The sequence below is a fragment of the Mycteria americana genome, chromosome 11 (assembly GCF_035582795.1).
Source record: "Mycteria americana isolate JAX WOST 10 ecotype Jacksonville Zoo and Gardens chromosome 11, USCA_MyAme_1.0, whole genome shotgun sequence".
Classification (NCBI taxonomy): domain Eukaryota; kingdom Metazoa; phylum Chordata; class Aves; order Ciconiiformes; family Ciconiidae; genus Mycteria; species Mycteria americana.
The window spans coordinates 11,578,613-11,602,128 of NC_134375.1; the positions used below are offsets into that span (position 1 = coordinate 11,578,613).

The 23,516-nt window shown below is 45.6% G+C and overlaps 1 long non-coding RNA gene across 1 annotated transcript in view; it reads right to left on the reverse strand.

Moving 5' to 3' along the window:
* Positions 1-1,944: 1,944 nt before the first annotated feature.
* Positions 1,945-23,516, reverse strand: part of LOC142415796 (uncharacterized) — a 47,487-nt gene continuing 25,915 nt past the window's right edge. Inside the window, exons 2-4 of the long non-coding RNA XR_012777527.1 lie at positions 21,884-21,942; positions 21,381-21,462; positions 1,945-2,015 (exon numbers count right to left, since the gene is read on the reverse strand). This is a non-coding gene — a long non-coding RNA (uncharacterized LOC142415796). The remainder of the gene's footprint in view (positions 2,016-21,380; positions 21,463-21,883; positions 21,943-23,516) is intronic.

A 23,516-nucleotide genomic window follows, 5' to 3' on the forward strand; every position in this document is an offset into this window, starting at 1 on the left:
GAATTTCAAATTGCCTTCTTCATCCATTTTTAAGTGGGCTAGCTACAGCAAAATGTAACTGCACGTGCACACACTCCTCCTTATCCCACCTCGGTCTCACAACATGTGATACAAATTTACGCAGCAAACAAAGCACAAGGATCTATAACAAGAGCAGGAGAAAGTCTCTGTGCTTATTAGGAAATCTTACTGTGTGCTACTGTTGCCAGCATGTCAAATCACTGGGAGAAAAACTCACTTCTCCACGTACACAAGTGCACTGTGATTTGCTGGTGAGGATCAGATCCTGCATATTGCCATTTACCAGCTCCATGAAGTACACCGATTATACGTTTACACCAATCATTTTTTTTCCATAGAACAAAAAGTTCAAGATGCGGTCTCTGATATTTGAGCTGAACTTGCAGACTCCTGTCCTCCAAAGAGTTCACAATAACACGAATGTCTCGTTCATGCCAACAGAGATATTCGTTTCTATGAATAATATTCACATCATAACAATTTGCAGGACAAGACCTAACCCAGCCAATTTTTCAAAATATGAAGACTGCAAAATGGAGCACAGCTCTACCAGGAGATGTCAGTTCTCTTGTCTAAATCAGGACTGGATTCAGCCTGTACCGATGTAGGAAGTGATCCCATTTTATGATTTACTAAACTGAAGGTTTACTTTTCCCCAGTAAAGCTGGAGCACTGTGTAACCTGCAATATCCACAGAGACAGACTTCCCTAACAAATTCTGTATAAATATCTGATACATTTTTTTATATAAATCCCCAACATGTATCTGATTGCAGGAACGAACAGATCAGCACACTGTAGTACAGCCTGGGCATTTTCAAAGTCTCGGGTTGACACCTGTATATATATATATATTCATGATGATAGCTGGACACCTACAGTTATTTTTCTGGCCAAGGAACTTAATAATCTTAAATTGCTGTATAGGTACCAAAATAAGGTGCTGAACAAAAAGAAGCTCCTAACTTGCCACTTGGATTTCCTATTTCAGTTGGGGGGGCAGGGGAGGAATAACAATTTCAGCTCTGTGCTTACATTTCTGAAATACTTGTGAGATTCTTGAAGTCAACCGAGCCTGCAGGTCACTCAGCATTTTTGCAAATCAGGCCACGGTGTCGTATGTGACAGACTGAATGAGCGAGTCATACAGTAACAGGTCACATGGCCATAATTATTATAAAGGAAGGAAATTAATCTGTCATTGGGGAATTAATGCAGCAAACAGACTTTCTTTCACAAGAGCTATAAGCAACGTTTCTGTATCAAAGCCTGTAGTTACATTGATACTAACAAAATGTGTGCTGTCACCTAGTAGTTAGTCTAAACAGTGATTTACCCTTCGCTCATGGCCTTGAGCAGCTTCTTGTGGGTCCTGGCACCAGGGAAGGGACGAGGACCAAGGGCAGAGCCTGGGTCCTCCTCTGCTCTCCAGGAGGCTCCAGGGCTGCTTCCACCCATGTGAGGAAATGCAGAAAAATGAGAAATTATGTAATTACCATTAGTGGGATACGAACACGTAAGGAAAACACCACCTAAGGGGAGCTGCCCCAGAGCAGAGTGACCTGATGGAGCATCCAAGCGTTTAATGTACCCAGCAGCTCACAGCAGTGTCGGGTAGCACTCACCGGCATTTGCCAGCGGCTCCCAAAGTCTTTGGGGCTTACGCGGGTCCCCCGTGCAAATTGCCTCCAGGTGGGAAGCAGGTACGTTGCACTTTGTGACCAGAGCTGACAGCAGGGCTGAGACAGCGGCTGGAAGGCGCCTGCACTGCTGCTGTGGGAAGGCACGGCCGGGGACCAGCCTTCCCCGACCTGCGGGTGAGCTGGAATAACACTGGGGGATTTTACCTACCTGGGGCGGGTAAAATGCTGTTAGATTTATTTCGTCCCATGGCAGGGTTATTTCGGCAAAGAAACGGGAGCAGGGTAGTGGTGCTGGGTAACAGCTGGGTTACAAGACGGCCATTCTGGCATGGGAATTTATGCTGAATTTCACTGCAGAGGCACACAGCAACACATGTTCATGAAGGGTAACAGACATAGGAAATTTAAAATAAAAAGTTAAACATTGTTACTGCTAAACAAGTAAAAAAACCCAGCAGAAATTGAGGAGTACGGCTATGAATTTCTGTAACAGTAAAAACGTATTTTATAGCCAGTTTTCCTCAAGCCCAGAATATGTTTTACATAGAGCCATCACCCACAAAGCCACACCAGACCTCTCCATAGGAAAACAAAATCCAGTACGATTTCTTACAGCATACAATGTTAATGCAGTAAGTCTGTGTGACTATAGACTCCAGAGATTTCCCAAAGCAGTTACTGGTAGTGATGAAAAAATGATCTTGTAAGTTATGTCAAAACAAAACCACAGTTCAAGCAGTTTGTGTAGGAACCGGCGCTGATGGCACCAACGAAGCTGGCTGTGGCCAACACAGTGTTTTCAAACACTGAATTGAATCAAGACATTTATTGACACCAGATCAGTATGTTTGCCTTGACTGCGAACAAATATTTGGCATGTCCTGAAAACAAGCTGGCTGCAGCTTGGCAAAACCACGCGGTTTCCGTACGGAGAAGTTTTTCTGCTTCCTTCAGAAGGGGTTTTCTCAGCGAACATGTTTTCAAGTTGTTTGACTGCACAACCCAGCCCAGCTGGCAGGATCACACCACATTTTTGCGTGACTTTATTCTTTGAGCAAACACTCCTACTGATGAATACGTCTGCTTTTCTGAGGAACCATAGGAGAAGTTCTCATCATCAGCTGCTGAACTACAACTCTGCTGATGATGCCCTTAGAAGAAGCCCAGGTGGCTGCCAGGAGAGCAGGCAGCTTCCAACCAGCAACGAGTGACAGCCGTACCTCTATCAGGAAACACTGTTTAAGCCATTCCTTGCTGATAAGGCAGGTGGCAGAGGGCCACTTTTCTGTAAAAACAAGCTATTTAGTGGCAGTGTATGGATGAAACGTTTGTGATTGCTAATGAAGCAGAGCAGCTGCGCTGCTCATGTTGTATGAGCTACATTCAAAACCTCACGTCAAAGCTTTCTCAGTTTTCTTGTATATTTAATATTTGGTCACTGACATGCATGAAGAAACCCAGTATTTCTGAACCATTTCCACACACGCTCATTATTTCAAAGTTCAGTGCTTCTAAACAAACGCCGGCCACCAGGGAACAGAAATTAAATTCAAACCCCTGTTTCCCAGTCCTCAAGAAATGACCAGACCAACCTGGCACTCCTGCCGTGCTTCAGCAGAGCGTCTTCAGCAGCTCTCGTCTCAGCACCAGAGACAACACCTCAGCCCTCATTTCAGCTCATTTACATGAATTTCAGAATGCTTCGGTGAGAACGTTTTCCTCATTTGATCCAAACAGGATACAACACTGATGTTTTTCAAAGAGATTTCAAAAGAGCTTTCCACAGCCAGGCTGTCTGGGATGTGAAGTGGAGCACTTGCAGCGCCAAAAGTCCTCCGTGTCAGCTCTTCTGTTTGCCGCAGCCTTCACTCCTCTGGCTTCGCAGAGAAGCACTCGCATGTATTTTATATAATGTTTTTTGTTCTGCTAACGGTTTCCACGGACAGAAAGTATGCTGGGGAGGTTTCCTCCATCTTGCTCTTCAGTGGACACCTACCTTATACCCACCCCACAGAGAACACCATGCCACCACCTCCGTTGTGAGCACATGCCCTGTTTCACCTGTAGCTTCTATTGCCACCTTGAGGCATCATTTTAATCTCAACAGTATTTCTGCATTTCCTTGCCCCATTTCTGGTCTGAGTGAGCCACATACCCAGACATGTGCTCCCTGGGCTTTGGCTGGCCATCAGCAACCTCATTAAGCAAGAGTCCTGTTGGCTCCATCTGGCAGCAAACACCCTTCTACACCTGTTTCTTAACCGATGGAAATTCATGATTCCCACAAGCATGCTGGCAAACTGTGGCTTTAGTCAGGAATCATATGATACATTTCAAATTTTTACTTAAAATATAAATAACCATAGCAGGTATGGCTCAGCAGAGCAGTAGGTCCAGCAGCAGAGACACCAGTCTCAACAGTATTTCCTGAGCCAGGGGACCTCTGCAGGGAAGACTAAGGATGCAGCAGCTCTGATTCCTCCTGGGAAGAAAACTACCCATTTTAACAGTGGCCATTGTGCTCTGTAGTTAATAACTTATCTGAGGCTTAGCCAGCGTTATTTGGGAAGCAGGAAAATGTGCATAAAGGAGCATCAGAGCCGGTCTTGCAAAGGGGGATGGACACCAGAGCAAAGCCCTCATGGCCAGGGGGAAAAGAGCAGCTCACGTTGTGCACTTCTGTGCCGATGTGCGTATCGGTCTCTGGAGTCGCCTTCCGAGCATGCAGACTAATAAATTATTAACTTCTTACGTGTAGAAGATACCGTTGATATTAATCCCAGAGTGCATTTTCAATGCCTTTGGCACAAGACGTCCAGGAGAGTCAGTAAAAGTGGTGTCAGTCACTTTTACAACCCAGCCGGCGTCTGGGAGCCGCTCTTCCCCGGGCATCACGGCACAAGCAGGGCTGCGGGCACACCTGCAGAGCACCCTCGCGCGCTGACAGGGCTGTGAGTGCCCTGCCCTGTATCCCTGTGCCCTGGAGGAGATGTGACCCTCGTCGCTGAATAACCTGTCATCCGTGGCACGGGGACTCCTTCATTTTTGGCACTCATTTCTTTTCTTTCTTGATACTTTTTTGCTTCTCCATAGGTTAGGATTTTTCAGAATGCTCAAATTACTACTCATTAACACGAAAAAATTAATTTCCATTTGGCAGCATTACGATGAATAAAACATCGCTGGGATAATAATCTGCTTGGGGCTATAGGTGCAGACCTTCAGAAACGAGGACAGAAGACCTTGAGTCGTATTCAGGACTGAAAAAAGACAGTGACTTCCAATGTTACTCAGCTTGGAGGAGATTGGGGAAAATTTTCCATTGCTGAATATTCACATTACAGGCGTTTTTGAGCTAATCATTTGGTTTCAGAATTTTTGCACACTGACTGCCAAAAATAAATTACTATGAAAACGGGATGCTGTATATGTATGAGCTGGCGTAACACTGCACATTTTGGAGGTCAGTGCAAAAAAGGAAAACACAAGCAGCCAGCCCAGACAAGGAATTGGCCCAACATCAACCTCTGCTTATGGGAGGCATCCAGCACATGGAAAGGAGGTGCAGGAATCTCCCAGCACATCAGGAGGGCAGGGGGTTATCCATCCATTTAAGAGGTCTCACCTTGATTTTTTTCAGACTGGTTGAACTATGGAGCTCAATATCCTCTCTGAAATATTTATTACTCTAAGTTTTCATACCACATAATTGCAATCCTTTTTTTGACTCTTGCGTATTAGGATCTCAATGGGAAATTCAGCTATTTGATTACAGGCTGTTTCTAACTAATGTGGCATTCTGATATTCTCCATGTGATCAGGGTCTCAGGTCCGTATTGGAAAAAGCTCGATCTCTTCACTTTAAATATAGCTTTGGTAGTGACTTTCCTATTGCCAATTCGAATAGGCACACACAATTGCTTTTGCAATTCAAGACAATGTACACAGAAGTTCACGCTCTGCTCCTGGCTGTTTGCCATATTTCCCTACAGCTAATAACATTCTGTCTAAAAACAACCAAGCCGATAATTTGCACCCATCAACCTCATGTAACATAATGTGCCAGCTATTTAGTACTGCAGAATTTATCACTCGGCAAGAGTCAAGGATCTTGTACCAAGCAATACTCCCACTTTCCAATTCCTGTCATTTCACTTGCTCTACACAATTTGCCAAAATATCTCACTCCCTAGTCTCTCCACAGATTTGAGACCAGCATTTATATGTATTAGACTGGTCATAGAAAGCCAACTATAAATTTATCTATAAAAGCTAGCCACGCAATGTGTAACAGAATACCCAGATGTAATATGTACAAATGAATATAAATATTTAACTTGGACACCAGAGAAATTAAACACTGTCACATTAACAACACCATCTCCTCCATGTACAGGAGGGAAGGAAAGGGGAGGGATTTCTTCCTGTATGGGACTCTGGCCATTTGTCATACGAGTGGTGCAGATGACCAGTAATAAAATGTGGGAAATTCATCATCATAATGAACGACCATGAATGCAATTCCTTTTCATAAAATGTTATAATTGCAGTAATTAACTACCTGGTTGTTCAGTTGCGTACCATTGCTGTTGCACATAATCCATCACAGTTTCCAGTGGTAACAGCACATTAAACACATCCTCGGCTACAAAATTCAGTAGCCTTAGCATGGCAGTGAGTTGCCAACCTAACTGATCAAACTGTAATCTCTCCAGGAAAATCTGAGGGGGTGACAAAGGCTGTGGCCTGAGTGCCCCAGCATTTAAAAGCAGCAAAAGTGACTGCAAAGAACTTTTAAAAATTTGCAAGGGGAGGAGTCAGAGCCACTCACAGCCGCGTGCCGTGTGTCTGCTGAGGACCGCTGACTTCCAGAGGAGAGGGAGGCATTTCTGCAGCTCTTCTGGCACACTGCCGGAGCTGTGGTGGGCAGGCTGAGCTCAGGGATTGGCACTAGGAAGTCCAAATTCACGTTACGTTTCATAGCCATGCATGACGAGGGGAGCTGCCAGCCCTCTGGCATGCCAGGATTACATCCAGGGGGACCACGTCCCCCCAGGGACTGCAGCTAAGCCCGGGCAGTGAGAGGGGCCGGCGGAGAGGCTGCAGAAGGCACGGGCTCGTTCGGAGGAGCCCCAGGGGCCACGGGATGCTGGAGTGCTCTAGTATCGCCAGCAGCTCTCTCCATAAGGACAGGCCATGTTTATGTCTTTCACATATGCTAAAAAATCCCCAGTCGGGCACGGCCCATGGCACGCACAGAGCTGCCTCCAGAGGCGGCTGCATGAGCAGGGGCTGCCACTGGGAGCTAAAGGATGCCCTGCCTTGCATGATGGCAAATACAGTCTACATATTAAATAGTAAACCTTACCGTTATAATAGAGGACTAATAGCTTTGCTCTAATGGATAGCACATTTCTGTGCTGCTCTGTATCAGTACAGATGTATTGCTCCAGGCAATACAAGCAATTAAGCTGTAATGAGCTTCTTCCTCTGCACACACAAACCTGATCCTGAGTTTCCTGAACTAAACTGTAAGGAATGATCCAAACCGAGATGGGTCAACAGGGGACAGCACAGGGGTCTGTTGAGTGTAAATCCACTTGTGCTTTTTCCTTTATTTCTGGGGGACACTGGGATGGGCAGAGGGGCTCTGGGGTAGGTGAGGAGGAGGGCTGAGGGATGTGTGTCGCTGGCATGTCCAAACCACACCTCTGTCCCCATGCACAGCGCTGGAGAACGTGCCACCGAGGGCAGGGTGCTGCCATGGTATGCAGGCAGCAGGACGGGGACCGCTGCTCACAGCCCCGGCCCCCCCTTTCCTGCATCCCCATCGGCACCGCTGCAAGCGCAGAAGTCCGCAGCACAGGAAAGCACAACAGAAAGAGTTCAGTAAATGTTTTTTCCTTCAGGTAATGGAAAGAAGGTCAATGGCTTTTCTGTGTTACAGAGATGCTTTTTTATATTTCTACAAATATTTGAATTCTCTGTTTTCCATCCTTCCTGAACAGGGGAACCTCATCATGCAACAAGCTGCTGCTACAGCTCCCATCTCCTTTGCAGCCATGAAACTGAGCTTCACAGCTCATTCTTTGCCCTAATCTTATATACTACTTCCAGCTCTAAGAGAATCTCACATTTATTCTGATGAAAGGTTTGACTTGGGAGAGAGGTTTTAAATATTCCAGGTTCATACCCGTCTGGTTTATTTTCCGAGGTACATCATATCCCCTCAACAGGAGGAGTTCAACCCAAAGAAACATCCAAGGGGTAGACAATAAAAAAGCAGGGATGAGAAGAAGGTTGGATAAAAGCGCACACAATACAGCTGCATGACCACCAGGAATAAGAAAAGACTTGGTCATTGCAGACAAATAAGATTAACACGGCAAGACACTTCATAATTAAAACAGTTGTCCTTATGCAAAATTCAGCAGATACTCCCAAATGTCAATGCCAGACAAATTGCACCATCTGGTCAGCAAGATAAAGTCTTTTAACATGAACTTTGTAGACTGAAGATTCTCATCCATAAAAACAGGTCATGCTGGTACACTATGATTTTCCAAATTGACGGTAATCTACTCTTCCTCTTCTCTCCTACTTCATCCCAACTTTAAAAAGCATATATGGTGCATCCCCAAAGTGATGCTGTCCAAAAAAAAAGGATCTGACCTTAACTCTCTCCTTTCTTACGGTGATAATTCCCTATTTCACCTGATTCCAGATGCCAACATTATTGTTGAAAGACCATTCGTCCTATTAGGAAGCCATCTAAATAATAAATATAATAAATATGTAACAAATATATTATATAATAAATATATATATGATATATCTTATCTCTCAGTCCCCAGATGTAGGAAATCAGGCAAGGAAGGGAAGAGACCAGCATGGCTGAGCTGAGACCTGCTGGTCAAACTAAAGAGCAAGAGGGAACTGCACAGGCAGTGGAAGCAGGGACAGGCAACCGGGGAAGAGTGTAGGGACGCTGCCCGCTTGTGTAGGGATGGGGTCAGGAAGGCCAAGGCACAGCTGGAGCTGAACTTGGCAAGGGATGCAAAGAATAGCAAGAAGGGCTTCTACAGGTATATCAACCAGAAAAGGAAAGTTAAAGAAAGCGTACCTCCACTGATGAACAAGAATGGTGACCCAGTATCAACAGACGAGGAGAAGGCTGAGGTACGCAACAACTTTTTTGCTTCAGTCTTCCCTGGCAACTGCTCTCCTCACCCTTCCCGAGTCAATGGACAACATGTTGGGGACCAGGGGGGTAAAGCCCCTCTCACTGTAAGGGAAGATCAGGTTCATGACCACCTGAGGAACCTGAACATACATAAGTCTATGGGACCCGATGAGATGCATCCCAGAGTCCTGAGGGAATGGGCTGATGTAGCTGCCAAGCCACTCCCTGTGATATCTGAAAAGTCATGGCAGTCAGGTGAAGTCCCTGGTGACTGGAAGAAGGGAAACATTGTGCCCATCTTTAAAAAGGGTAGAAAGGATGACCCTGGGAACTACCGACCTGTCAGCCTCACCTCTGTGCCTGGGAAGATCATGGAACAGATCCTCCTAGAAGCTATGCTAAAGCACATGGAGGACAGGGAGGTCATTCGAGACAGCCAACATGGCTTCACCAAGGGCAAGTCCTGCCTGACCAACCTAGTGGCTTTCTACGATGGAGTTACCACATCAGTGGACAAGGGGAAAAGCAATGGATGTCATCTATCTAGACTTCTGCAAAGCCTTTGACACAGTCCCCCACAACATCCTTCTCTCTAAATTGGGGAGATATGGATTCGATGGGTGGACTGTTCAGTGGATAAGGAACTGGTTGGATGGTCACATCCAGAGGGTAGCGGTCAATGCCTCGATGTCCAGATGGAGATCGGTGACAAGTGGTGTCCCTCAGGGGCCCATATTGGGACCAGTGCTGTTCAATATTTTCATCAATGACATTGACAGCGAGACCAAGTGCACCCTCAGCAAGTTTGCAGATGACACCAAGCTGAGTGGTGCAGTTGACACGCCAGAAGGACAGGATGTCATCCAAAGGGACCTGGACAGGCTGGAGAAGAGGGCCTGTGTGAACCTCAGGAGGTTCAACAAGGCCAAGTGCAGGGTCCTACACCTGGGTCGGGGCAGTCCTCGGTTTCGATACAGGCTGGGGGATGACGTGATCGAGAGCAGCCCTGCGGAAAAGGACTTGGGGGTACCGATGGACGAAAAGCTGGACACGAGCTGACAATGTGCGCTCGCAGCCCAGAAGGCCAACTGTGTCCTGGGCTGCATCCAAAGCAGCGTGGCCAGCAGGTCGAGGGAGGTGGTTCTGCCCCTCTGCTCTGCTCTGGTGAGACCTCACCTGCAGTGCTGCGTCCAGCTCTGGGGTCCTCAGCACCAGAAGGACATGGAGCTGTTGGAGCGGGTCCAGAGGAGGGCCACAAACATGATCCGAGGGCTGGAGCACCTCTGCTACGAGGACAGGCTGAGAGAGTTGGGGTTGTTCAGCCTGGAGGAGAGAAGGCTGCGGGGAGACCTTATAGCAGCCTGCCAGTACTTAAAGGGGGCCTATAGGAAAGACGGGGACAGACTCTTTAGCAAGGCCTGTTGTGACAGCACAAGGAGCAAAGGTTTTAAACTAAGGGAGGGCAGATTTAGACTGGATTTAAGAAAGAATTTTTTACAGTGAGGGTGGTGAGGCACTGGCCCAGGTTGCCCAGAGAAGTAGTGGAGGCCCCATCCCTGGGAACATTCAAGGTCAGGTTGGATGGGGCTCTGGGCAACCTGGTCTAAGTAAAGATGTCGCTGCTCTTGCAGGGGGGTTGGACCAGATGACCTGTAAAGGTCCCTCCCAATCCAAAGCATTCTATGATTCTATGATCTTAATATATACTCTTTAATAATATATAATTATATGCTATTATAAAATAATTGTATATTGTATGAATAAATGTAATATAATATAATAAATAATTAAAATATATGTTGCTTTACCACACGCAACAATGTCTAAACTATGTGTGTAATTTTGACCAGAATACTTTTTTGATCTGTTTGGAGTATCTAATATCTTGAAGGTCTTATTTGTTATGCCCATCCAAAACTACTCTCTGAACTGCCTTTGACTAACACAAAGAATTTTCCTGATTCTCAGCAAAAGTGCTCCGCACAGGGTTGCTGCCTGCCGAGGCAGCTGAGGCTCAATCCTGCCCTGTTTCTCTGAGGTTGCTGCAGGGTTTTGTCCTGCTGCTTCACATGCAGTGTCTGACATTTGCGCATGCCCTCAATAGCATCATGATTCCCAAAATAGACTTCAGGGTGTCTCCAGCACTTCAGAGAAGAGCTGGACAGTTCTGCTTAGGAAACATTTTACCCTTTTGTATTTTTGTCATTGGTTTAGCAAGAGGCAAGTCAAACTGTTGGAGCCACTGGGTGCAGACCTGCACCTTCTCACCAGACACTACCCCTTGGACATGGTGGGTCTGGTCATCTGCTGCACCGTGCCCTCTGCAGAGCCACCACACACGTGTAAGGTGAATAAAACTGCCCTCCACGAGCTGATAACACCATAAGAAAACTTTGCTCAGCCCTCAGGACACAAAGCATCCGGGAGGCAGACCACAGGCACGTAAGGGATTTTTCCAAGCCCACCTTAGCATTTCTTACATTGAACAGCGTTATTAGAGGGGACCTCTGCGTACCCAGATATACTGGGCACTCCCAGACCGCCGGCAGCGGGGTCTGAAGCCCTTTTGGCACTACCTGCGTAACTGCGCATTAATTTCTCATGCCATGTCTCCAAAACAAGCCCGGGAACCACAGGTATCCCCTCCCGTAAGACCCGATAAATGAGCCGTTTCAGGAAAAGGCAGAGGTAATCTTTCCATTTATCTCAACACAGCTGGAGCAGCCGTTGATGCAAAAACCTACTGGCCTTCCCACATCACACATCTGTAAATTGGCCATTATTTTGGCATGCCTAGACATAGCTTATAAAAGTCAGCCAATTAGCGAAAAGCATGAAGCCTTTACTGCAGTGCTGATAACGCCAGAGCATCTTGAGACAGTTGTTCATAAGTGGTTAAATCTTCAAAATTAATTTTGAAGAGACGATGAACTAACACTACATAATAATCTCAAAAGCTGAACATCAGGAACACTGCAACAAAAAGAAACAGCTTTATATGGGAGGGGGAAGTTCTCCTATGTCAATACGGGTTCAGAAATCTAACGGCTTTAATTACTGTTTTATGTGTAGTAATAATTCCCTTGATTGTGCTGTGAAATCAAAACACCTACTGAAGACCTTTTTCCCCTCTAAAAAAAGCCCTCAAAGTAAATAAATATTCATACACACCTGCCCATTTGAAATGAAAGGAGACTGAATCAATAATTTTCATAGCTTAGTAACCTCCCGCCAAGTGCCCTGTTATTTGAGATTTTTATGTGGAGTTTGCCTTTATGAAATTCTGTTTAATACAAGTTTAAAAGTCAGACAAGCATGGTACACTAAATCAAAGCTGGTTTCTAGGCTACATCACATGGCAAAATATCCATCTGTTCTCTTAATACCACATTGCGAGCTGGTATTTTAACATTCATAGCAGAAAGTTATTTTCAGATATCCAGAGTACAGCTACAGCAGTGCTGTATCCATTAAGACATCTGTATATATCCTCATTTCTATACGCTGAATAAGTTACTATGCATTGGAGGCCAGCCCTGTACAAGACACTGGATTTGTTACCCCATTAGAGTTACAATGGAAAAGACAATCAGATGATGAACTTAGAGATCTGCTTCAGATAATGTAGGTCACCTCGTTTTTACTGATGTGCCTCAAGATTTAGGGTGCAGAGAAGCGATATTTAAAGAGGCATTTGAAAAGGGAAGAGGCTACAGGTGGTGCTCGTATTTCCAGGCGCCGGAGGGATGACAGACCACGGTGCTTCGGGACAGTGTAACCACTCCTGGAGAGGCTCCGGGAGGATGTGAGTAGATTTAAAGATGAATTTGTAGTGCAAATCTAACTACTCTTTATCACATGCAAACTTGTAATGGAAACGTATGCACAGTACTGGGCATGAGAAGGAATAATCAGAAAGGTAAATGCCACTTGTGGCTTTTTTTTCTATTCATGACATTTGCAGTAGCTTGTGTTCTTCCTCCAGCTCAAACGTCCTGTTAGGGCAGGAGAAGCGGCTGGACATTCTGCGTGTCCAAACTGCCAGGAATTCAGGGAGAATGGAGGCGGGGGGTCACTGCAGATGAGCAAAACATTAACGAAGCAAAGGACAAAGCCCACAGAATCAGCGGGACCTGCAGGTTCCCGGGGGAAGCCAACTCCATGGTACCACGTGTGTCAGATGTCCTGGGAACACATCACCGCAAAACCTTGCTGTAAAATCAGTGACTCTGCCAGCACTTCCAATTCTGAGACAGGGTGATGTTTTCAGGCATTCATCAGTGAACAGACTAATAAATGTAAAACCCAGGGCTTTACCAAACAGAAACTCCACCTTGACCCTAAGTCTGCAACCAGATGCATTGGAAAAAGTCAGCAGTTTCATGGTCAGGTTTATGAAAGCAATGGTATGGGGGATATATATACATATATTTTATATATATATATATATTCACACACATATATATCTCAAGAAAAGGAATATCAGTCTCATTCAGAACCAGAAGCCGGACATAAATTTATTAAGATGAATGAAACTACCTCATTCACCTTTGATGCCTGGAGGTTGAAAACTCAGGCAATCTTACTTCTCCCTGGCATCAAAGCTCTCTATTTCTCCCCGCTAAGTTCTCAACAATAATTCATGTGTCTGTGTCGCATTGATCAAACCAGTCTTTGAAATCCTATTCTTTTGTCTACATCTTCTCTTATAATCAGCTCCTAAGACCATGGGGAGGTAAGGTTTCTGGCAGAAAAGATAAAATCTATTTATTGTACTGACCTTTTTGATTAATAGGTAGAGTTAGGTATAAAATCATTTTTATCATGTGAACATAATGACTTGCAAGACAACAAAAGGGCATTCAATTTTTTATCAAAACCTTTAGTGAGAGCATAATCCCCCAAGGTGAACTTCTTCTGGGACAACCCAAGTAGCCAGGAGTGAATAAATATCTTATAACTTTGGTATTAACCGAGAATTGATTCATGAATCAGCAGGGATCATTTGAAGGAGCCAGTCATTTCTTATCCCTGACTATGGAGAGCGGTGCCTGGCAGGAACCTGTGCTGCAAGTAAATTAAGTCGGGGGCCAGTCCCGTTTTAAGAGGAGTTCAGACCGAGTGGTGTGCAGAGAGCTGCAGCTCCATCGGTGCCATCAGCCCTCTCCAGCATCTCTACTCTCCCTGCCAAAAATAGCTGTGAGAAAGAGTACTACGTGGATTTACAGCACATCCAAAAGGAAACAAATACGTGCAAGCTCAAAATAGCAGGAGAGGAGTAAGTAGTCCCTCCTTGAGAGCGAGCCGGGTGCCGGAGCTCCACGGCAGAGCAGGAGCTGTGCAGGGTGCGGGTGCCTGCGACACGGGGCCAGTGGCGGGCTAGCAGCGAGGACAGGGTGCTGCCGGAGCAGCGAAGCCGAGAAGTGCGGGGGGGATCCAGGAGGCCTTTGAGCAAGGTTTGATTTGCACCTCTTCACGCTGAGCTGGCGAAACTGTCAGCAGCACTGGTGAAATGCACGTGGAGCTGGATGAAGATGGGCGTGATTTGATGGGCATTAATGCAGGCAGGTTTCAGTTTGCACACAAAACCTTTTAGGCAAACTCAGAAACACTCTGGATTTTTCTAAATAACAATGTTATCAACTATACCTCCACTGGGCTTCATGTTCTGAAATCTTTCACTTGAGCCTAATTAAGTAGACATTAATTAGATGACAGTAGCATCTGACTGTCTATTAGACTCTAAAAATATGATAGCAACCTTCCATTTTTCCCACTGTACTGCATGAAACCTGTTTCCCAACGTTTATGAGGTACACATATTCCCAGCGAAATCATAGAATTGTTTCCATAGGCTTCTACGGAAACCAAATTAAGTACGTACAAGACAGGACTACACTGGGCATGTAATAATCCACTATATGTAAAAGTTTGTATAAGTTACAAAATACATTTTAAATCACTCATTGAATTAATGAGTATTCAGTATCTATTAACAGTTCCCTAGCTGTACTCACCATAAGGAGAAAGCAGATCACCAAGGGAAAGGCGTAGCATAGAGGAGAGGCAGGGAAGGCAGCCACAGGCCACAAGCGCCCTACATTATGATACATGCGCACCATTAAGCTCTGTGCCGGCACAGTATGTATTTTGAACTGTAAAACATAGGTATAGAAAATGCTTGTATCGCATTAGCAAGTTACAGTCCTTTTGCTGACCTAGGTAGATCTTTCACAGCGTTTCCCTTCCATGGGGAGATGGCACAGGCTGGGGCTGGACCAAAACCCCGGGAAAGGACCGGTCTGTGATGCTTTTTTACTCCGGAAGATATTAGGCAATTATTCAGAGGCATGTACAGTGTCATGGTCCCCAAACACGGTGCTGTTCTGCCCAGCAATAATGGTTGTTTTAAAAAATGATGCAACCTTGAAAGTATCCAAAACGGCACATCTTCTATCACCTTGGCTGCTATTACAGTAAATTGAAAAGGACAAAAGAAAGCATCCAAAGCACTTCTGCTGCCAACATCCCCTGATATCGCCATCCCTGCGCAAGGGAGCTGAAGATAAATTCCCCAACAACTAAACCTGGAGCCGTTTTTCTGCAGAGCTTCCCAGGCTGTGGAGAGGATCCATGTAACAGGGGAGAGGAATCAACTTGTACGTTTAACCAAACATTAATCTCTGAGCTCCCACCAAGCCACATGAAGTCTCTCATTCATATCCAATGAACAGGCAACAAACCAACACGCTTTACCAATAAAACCCACAAGTTAAGAACATTATCTCATCAGAAACACTCCGATTAGCGCATCAGGACCCAGCTCCTGACAGCTGAGCCTCCACATCAAGCCAGAGAGCAATGCTTTCTCTTTGCTGCTTTGTAGACGCTGCCTCACTATTTAAAAGTTGTTCAAAATTAACACTTCTGACCCGAGACCCACCAGACGGAGGTTTCTAGCTGGAGAGGGGCTGTGTGTACCAAGGCAGTGAATTCTCCCAGACACCGGAAAACTCTTTTTCTGTCTGAGACTTAATTACCTTCCATTTCAATGCATCACTATTATATGAACAGAAATGCACAGACCTGGCTATGTAAGGCTTTAAAAAGTGACAATATTTTAAGGCAAAAGGGGCCTTTTAATAATATTTTTAAGTACAGCACGGCTGAGATCCCAGGCTGTTTTAAGAAAGCGAGGCTCCTCTTTTGGCAGAGGGCTGTAAAGGGCGCTGCGTCAGACAGTATTTTGTCATCTTTGTACCCATCAGCCTTCTTAAATCAGCGAGAGCAGATGATATGGAAAGCAGATATAAAACGGGGGCTTGCTAGATGATCTGTAGGTGGAGGGGGTGGAAAGAGGCCACAGAGTATTTGGACCGTCCCTGGGGTTTTGGCCCCCCAGGGTTCTCTCCGGTTAGAGGGTGCTGGGTGTGCCGGAGCTCCGAGCAGCTCGTGGCCCGGCGGGGGGAGCGTCTGCTCCCTCCCCGCCGCCTCCTGCACCCCGAGCGGTTTCCAAGTCTCGCCCACTCAGGGGCATAATTATAACGACTTTGGAAATCATTCCTCTGCCCGTCTCCATGCATAATTTCAAATAAGCCTCCCAGGCAACCAGCAAGAACTCCATGGAAAACAGTGGCAAGCTTTGAAGTTCGAGTCTCTGTTCTGTTTCCAGAAAGATTTTGATTTAATGATAGATGCATACCCTGCCAGGAAAGAAATTTCGTAATGGAAAGCAAGTTATCTGGGTATAAATATAACCCGACTGCCAAGCTGCAGTGTAGAGCAGTCCACGGAGAACAGGCAGGACTTCGGGTCGAGCCCAGGTGAGCTCAAGTCTGGGCTCAGCCACTCCCTCAGGCTGCACCCTGGGGCTAGAAAGTCTACTTCTGTCTCATTTTCCATAGCTACAAGGGTAGTAAAGATAGCAATAACCTGAGCACAGTTGAGAACCAAAATGTTTGTCTAAGTTGTGCGAAACAGAGGTTGGTGGCAGCAGCTGTGCAGCAGTCAGCCTGACCTGGAAGCGTTAACTCGCGCCAGGTTTATTCCTTTCTGAGGACTGCATAGGTACGTCTCAGTTATTCAGAACGTGGAATGCCTATAAGATGTCAGCAAATCATTTAATAGTTATTATAAGCTACTTTTTATTACTGCTTCAGTAACTATAAATTCCATTTGGTAACATCAATTATATTAATATAAGCACCCTCAGTTTACTCATTATAATTAAAGCAACTCCTAAACAACTAACTTAAGAAGAAAATGCCTTCCTTATCCCAAGTAAAGCAGAGCTTGTTTTTTGCCTCTCCCTAGGCATTCAGTCACTTTATTAAGCCATAGCAAAGTACACAAGACTAATTACGAAAGCAGCAGTTCTGAGACTCACGGCTTTCCACTAATTTAAAACACACTGAGCAATCAGTCAACAGAGACTTCGCCTTTTGTAAAGACGTTTTGCAGCCTCCACCAGGTAGATCACAACCCAAGGTGTTAAATGGGCGATTGGGGTAGGCATTGGCCACTGATGGCTTTAACTGAGAGCAGGGTTTGACCCCATGATTATTTAGATCACATTTTGTGTTAAGAGAGCCCTTCTATTCCCTTTCTAGGGCACAGTTTGGGACCATTATCTTTTTTTAAAGAACTGTTATGAAGGAAACAAAAAGTGCTGGTGGAAGTTGCAATGTCCAAACCAAGCAAGGGTTAGCCAGGCTTTGAGTATATTTTTCACATCTGTCATTAATTCTTCAGCTCATCTCAGTCTTGCTTCACCCTACCCTGGGGCTGGAACTGGGCCTACTGACTTTATTTAAACTGCTCTTGCAGAGTTGAGACCACCAGTTCATTTTGCCTCTGAAGCTAGATTTGAATTGCAGAATCCAGAGACAAAAGGCTGTTGCTCCACACTCAGTGCACAGTATCATCTCAAAAAGACTTACACTCCCTTTTTCCCACACACACAAAAACATTCTTCACCCTCCATGACTTTCTGGTTGGGCTATTCTTGTCTCTTATCTGGTTTTCCAAACCCTTCACCCTACCCCAAGTCCCAGGGACCACAGGCTTGCTGAGGAGCTACTCACAGATTACAGGGCAACTGAACATGAACGAAGCCAAGAAAATGAAGCCAGATCTTCCCTTCTGCTTGCATGGATTTTGACATTATTAGAGCAAATCCCCAGATGATGCAGGGAAAAAAAATAATATCAGCGTTCTTCACCTGAGCATCAGTACCTCTTAATTTTAATAGCAACTGAAGGCGAAGCTGTCCGTCAGATCATTGCTTTATAAAGGAATTTTTTAATATATACTCTCTTAGCATTTGTGCAGAGCCCACTATCTGGGACATGGCAACGCAGGGACAAACCCCTCTGCACAAGGACTTGCACGCCGAGGCACACAGCTGGCAAGCACCGCCGGGCAGAAGCATCGTCCTCTGTGTGCAGCAGAGCTCTGCCGACCCCTCCATACCCCTCGCTATTGCTTCTCCCTTCATAAGGTCCCCAGCCTTTTCTTGAAGACCTCGAGAACAGAGATCTCACCAGGTTTATTGCAGCAATGAGCCCGCATCGCCGTTTGGGCCGTGTGCCTGCTTTCCTGTTCACATTGCTCTGGTTCCCATCACATCGTCGCTTTCTGTCAGAGCGATGGACCCCTCTGATGGACCCCTCACATCTTTCACATTCAGCTTTAATCACCTTTGATCAGCTGAGACTACAAAGCTCCTTTAATCCGTTTTAGGGGAAATAGCCTAAGAAACTGAGGAACTACTGCAAATGGGCATCACCCAGCTGGTTTACACGAGCTGCCGGAAACTGGCTGGGAAGGAAACTCCTCTCCTCATTCCCCACTTTTTCCCCCATGCACAATTGCGTGCAGCTGGAATTGCATTTGAGATGTGTCAGTGTAAAACCCACTTCCCTTATCTTTAAAGATACATCTTCCAGTTCATGCTTGTGGTGCTGATATTTATCTTAAATAACCTCAGCAAAATGAACCCACCATGACTTTCATTTTTCAGATACAACATTCTTGTCAGCAGCAGAGAGCTTGTGTTCTTTCCTTTCACACCTATTAGGTTGGAACAAGCTTTAAAAGTGTAAATAACCTTCCCCATAGCACAGTGAAAGACCTTATTATAGCCTGGGATTAATTTTTCTAATCTATTTACAAGCAAAAAGGTCAAACTCGAATTTGACACTGAGGAAGGGAGGCAGGGCTCATTATCTCCAGAAAGACTCAAGAAAATGGGTGAGCGTAAACATATGATAGTTTTGGAACTTGAATCCATGTCGTAGCTTCTAATTAAAAATGATCCAGCAAAGCACTGCATTGCAAACGCCATTAGCTACAGGAAAAATGAAATTCCTAATTACTAAGCAAAAATGTTTTGATCTCAACGATTTATTTCTTTTTAAAAGTCATCTTAACTGGTCAAAAATGCATTCCTTTCCTTTTCCTTCTCCGTGTAAAAACTCTGCATTATCCTTTTACTACCGACGGATCAGTAGGACGTAACCACACATAGAGCATAGTTTTTCCTAGGCGTTGCATGAAGGGGCCCTCACAAACCTCATCTCGCTGCCCGTGAATCCCATCTAATTGCCCTCTTGCTGAAGTGCAGCTGTGGGCACTGCAGGCACGGAAGGCAAAGCTGTTTAGCAGCCAGCCCTGCCGAGCCGGTACGAGCCCCGCTCGTCGGGTGATGCTCCAGCGCGGCTGCTTGGACAGACAGCCCCGGCACAGGGAGGGGATGCTGCTACGTGGCTGCTGCACACAAGCCGCCTTAGGTGAGTACCCGGAAAGGGCATTTTCGTAAAACAAATCTCACCCCAGAGATTCGGGAAAGGGCTCGGTTTCTGCCTCCGCATGCCGCACGCGGCTCAGCTGTTCCTGAGGCTGTGCCTCCCTCTCCAGGCAGCCCAGGAGCTGTAATTGCTGCTGGTTGTCATTTCATCAAACTTTGCTCCAAGCAAAAGTTAATTGACGTGGGCTTAAGGTAGCCGGCAATATCTACTGGACAGCCCACACAACGGCTGCGAGCGCTGCTCGTTTCTGTCGTGGGTAACGATGCAGACAGCCTGCCAAACGGCTCTGATGGAAATCATCTCATGGAGCATGAGAAGTGTCATGCTGAGCTCCAGCTCGGGCTGCGAAGCTGCAGAATACAAAATGCAAGACCACTACCAGTGTTTTTGTAACTGGGTGGTTTTGTCCTGTGCTCACGACAGCTTTGCTCAAGTCTTCAGGATTTCACCCTGCGATGTCTCAATCCACTGCGCTCCCACGTTGTCTCCCCCAGCCTGTGCTCTCTGGAGGGTGCAGGGCAGAGGCACAGCACCCTCCCTTGCCCTCCAGCAGCCCACCTGAGGCCAGGGCACGAATCCTGCCAACACACACACCCCTCCACCTGAATATCAGAATTCCTTCTATGTTTCCCATCCCAAAGAATTCAAAGTGCCCCTGGGATAGGGAGGTCAGTGCTCCCTTTCCCCTCCCGTGTGACAGGGATCTCGCTCAGGGACACCCACAGGGTTTTTTCTACTCATTTCTCTGAACTTTGCTTGTAGGACTTTACTCCTAATTGTATTTTTGTGAGGAAGCCCAGCAGGGACTAGCATTTCTAGCTGCACGGCCTCAGGGCAAGCCCCAGCTGCCACCGCCAAGCGTGTCCATGGCAAAGCAACCCTAACTCATCCCTGGTCATGTCTGGAAAGAAGTGCTCTGCAAACACGCCAGTCAATAACACTGAGCAGGTACTAAAATATTCTATGAACAGGGGAAAAAAAACCATTTCGTAAATATTACTCATTTTCCTCAACTGCTGGTTAATAATATTGAATTTTGTCCTGCACACAGTCTTCACTGCTACTTAAGAATAACAAACGTTCTTAAATACACGAGAGTGCTTGATGCTTTGCCCACTAATAGCCAAGGACTGTAATAACGCTGGGCTAATCCAGCAACCAAACAAACCAAAACCGCCTTGTAATAAGCCCCCTCCCAAAGAGCAGTCATTCGCAGCCGGAGCGGAGCTGCACCACTTGATACGAGTATTTGCATTAACACTCCTTGAGTAGCTGACTACACTCCTTGGACATCAGAGGGAGTCAATGTACAGAGACCGTATGTATTTATTCAGTGTGTTAACTGTATTTGTATGTGTTTATTGCATTTATGTGTATACTTAATGTATTTATTTAACTCTCTGAAAAATGTGCCAGGAGATTTTTCAGTTTGTATCTGTCTTCACCAAATGTAAATAAAACCAGCCTCATTATGAACCCTGCACAGAGCAGTTTCCATTCATACTGAAAACTGATGCTGACAAAATTGATATTATCTTATTTCTGCCACAAGAATCATATGAAATTATGTTGCCTAACAAAGCAAGAAACAAATGTAGTAGGAAAACTGTCCAGCGCTCCCGGAGTTAGCAGCACAGCCTGTGCAGAGCCCAATACACCATTGTATACAATTCCTACCATAGGAAATATGCACTATGCCACTTATTTTTATGAGATATTTCTAACCAGTGTCAGGCAGAAGGATGTGGCTACTGGGAGCATGGAGGATGCAAGTGCGTCTCATAGTAAGCTTCATTCTGCGAGCAATCTAGAGAATCATATATTAATATAAAGTGGCTTTTTATATTCTCCTTTTTAATACAAATAATTGCTTTTTATGCATTTGCACAGCTGATTTTTGAAAAGGATGGGAGAGGATGGCTGGGTCTCAACTGCTTTTTGCCTGAGAAGTTGAAATAAGGACCATGGAGCAAGAAATCCTACAGCTCCAGTTGTAAGAGCTTCTTTGCTCTGTCACGCGGGGGAAATCAATACCACCCTCAGCTGGAAAATGCAGCCCGTACGCAGCAAATTGCTCATCTCCCCAGTTTCTTCCAAAATCCACATTGCTGCGGATACTGAGCATTTTGGGGGAGCTGAACCACACAGAATAGACTAAAAGACACTAATCTACTAAGACAAGCAAAACCACAAAACATCCATTTTACAGACTACGGGTATGTGCTTACATGGGATGTCTCCCTCCTCCTGCTTTCCTCAGGCTCTTGTTCCCAGAGAATTCAAGTACCTGGAGAAAGAGATGAGGAGTTCAGTAATTAGTCCTCTGGCAGTCATGTTGGATTTTATTCTAAATAGCTCATGCAATTCCTTAATGCCAAAGAAAGGAGGAGGGGAAAAAAAAAAGAAAACCAGGTATCGTGAGGACTTCTATGTCCCCGCCTAAATAAACAAGCAGGATTATAGATGCTGCCTGAACCGAACAGGTTTCCTGCCTGGGGCAGGGAAGGAAAGGAAGGTGAAAAAACTTTCCTACAGCACATCCAATGGCATAAATCGGAGCAGCTTTTAGGTACAATCTGTTTTTTTCAGGCACCACGCATCTCGAGTATTGAGTCTGGCCCCACCGCTACTTTCCTGGGCATATAAATGGGACTATCGAACTCCTGAGCCAGTTTTCTGGATTTACTACAGAAACCGTACTTTTGAAAACTTCATCCCTGCTGTGGGTATGATCAAGGGATAATTAGGACTTAGTGAAGCCTACAACCTTTCTGCTCTCTCTCTTTCTCTGCTTTTCATGAAAGGGAGAAGATAAGAGCTTGCACAGCATACCAAACTCTTTTCCTTTATTTGTGTTATCACTTTGCTAACTACTTTGTGGCTTCCAAATCAGGCTACAGGAAAAGGCTCCCTTTCTACCTCCTTTCCACACCCTTCCCAGAGCACAGTAAAACTCCCGAGCAGATTTCTTATGATTATCACTCTTTCACTTTCTAACATGATTATCAGTAAATGGCTCTCAGTAACCATTTGAAAGCATTTTCAAAAGTTACTTTTAAATAAGATTTATAAAGCCCATAAAATTCCTTTCCAAAATCCAGGCATCCATTTATGAAAACAAGTCACTTCTGAAATAGCCTGTTATCACTATTTATGTCTTCATCTTTTGACTTCACAGCTCATTTTTTGACTTCTCTCCCATGCTAGCCAAGAAAACCAAGCCCAGCAAGTGGGGCCAAATGCTGTGGGACTGAAGGAAGCAAGAGGACCCAAAACTTCAGCCCTGAACACGCTCATCAGATTAGCGGGGCATCATTACATCTGAGCAAATATACCTTTCCTCTTTGTTGGCCTTACTAGCTCCGCTTGGGGACTGAACGTACATGCTGGTGATTAAAGAAGTGGTATGGGGGTGCAGGGGTGGCCAGGAGTTGGGAACCCTTGGCCATCAAACCCCGAGGACCGCAGCCCAGCCACGGGCGGGCGCAGATGCTGCGGCGTGTGGGAGCGCAGAGGCATCCTGGAGCAAAGGCAGAGCTACTACCCAAGCAGATTGCGTCGCTGTGCACGTGTCTTTTCCAGCAATCCTCTCAGCTATTCCAGGCTGTTAGGATGGCTCACAGGGTGTTTAAACAGTTTGGCTGGATCCTCTGGATAATTATAATGAGCTACAGCCTACCACCACCACCACCCCCAAATGTGATTCTACTCATGTCGACTTATCTGACTGCAGCACTCATTCTGTCTCCTGGGAATATTTACAAGAAGCAGGGGACCTCTTGCCAAAACAGGGGGAAAAAAAGAAAAAAAGAAGCCAGTCATCACTGTTCTCTTGCCTTTCCGTACGCCTGCCTACCTGAC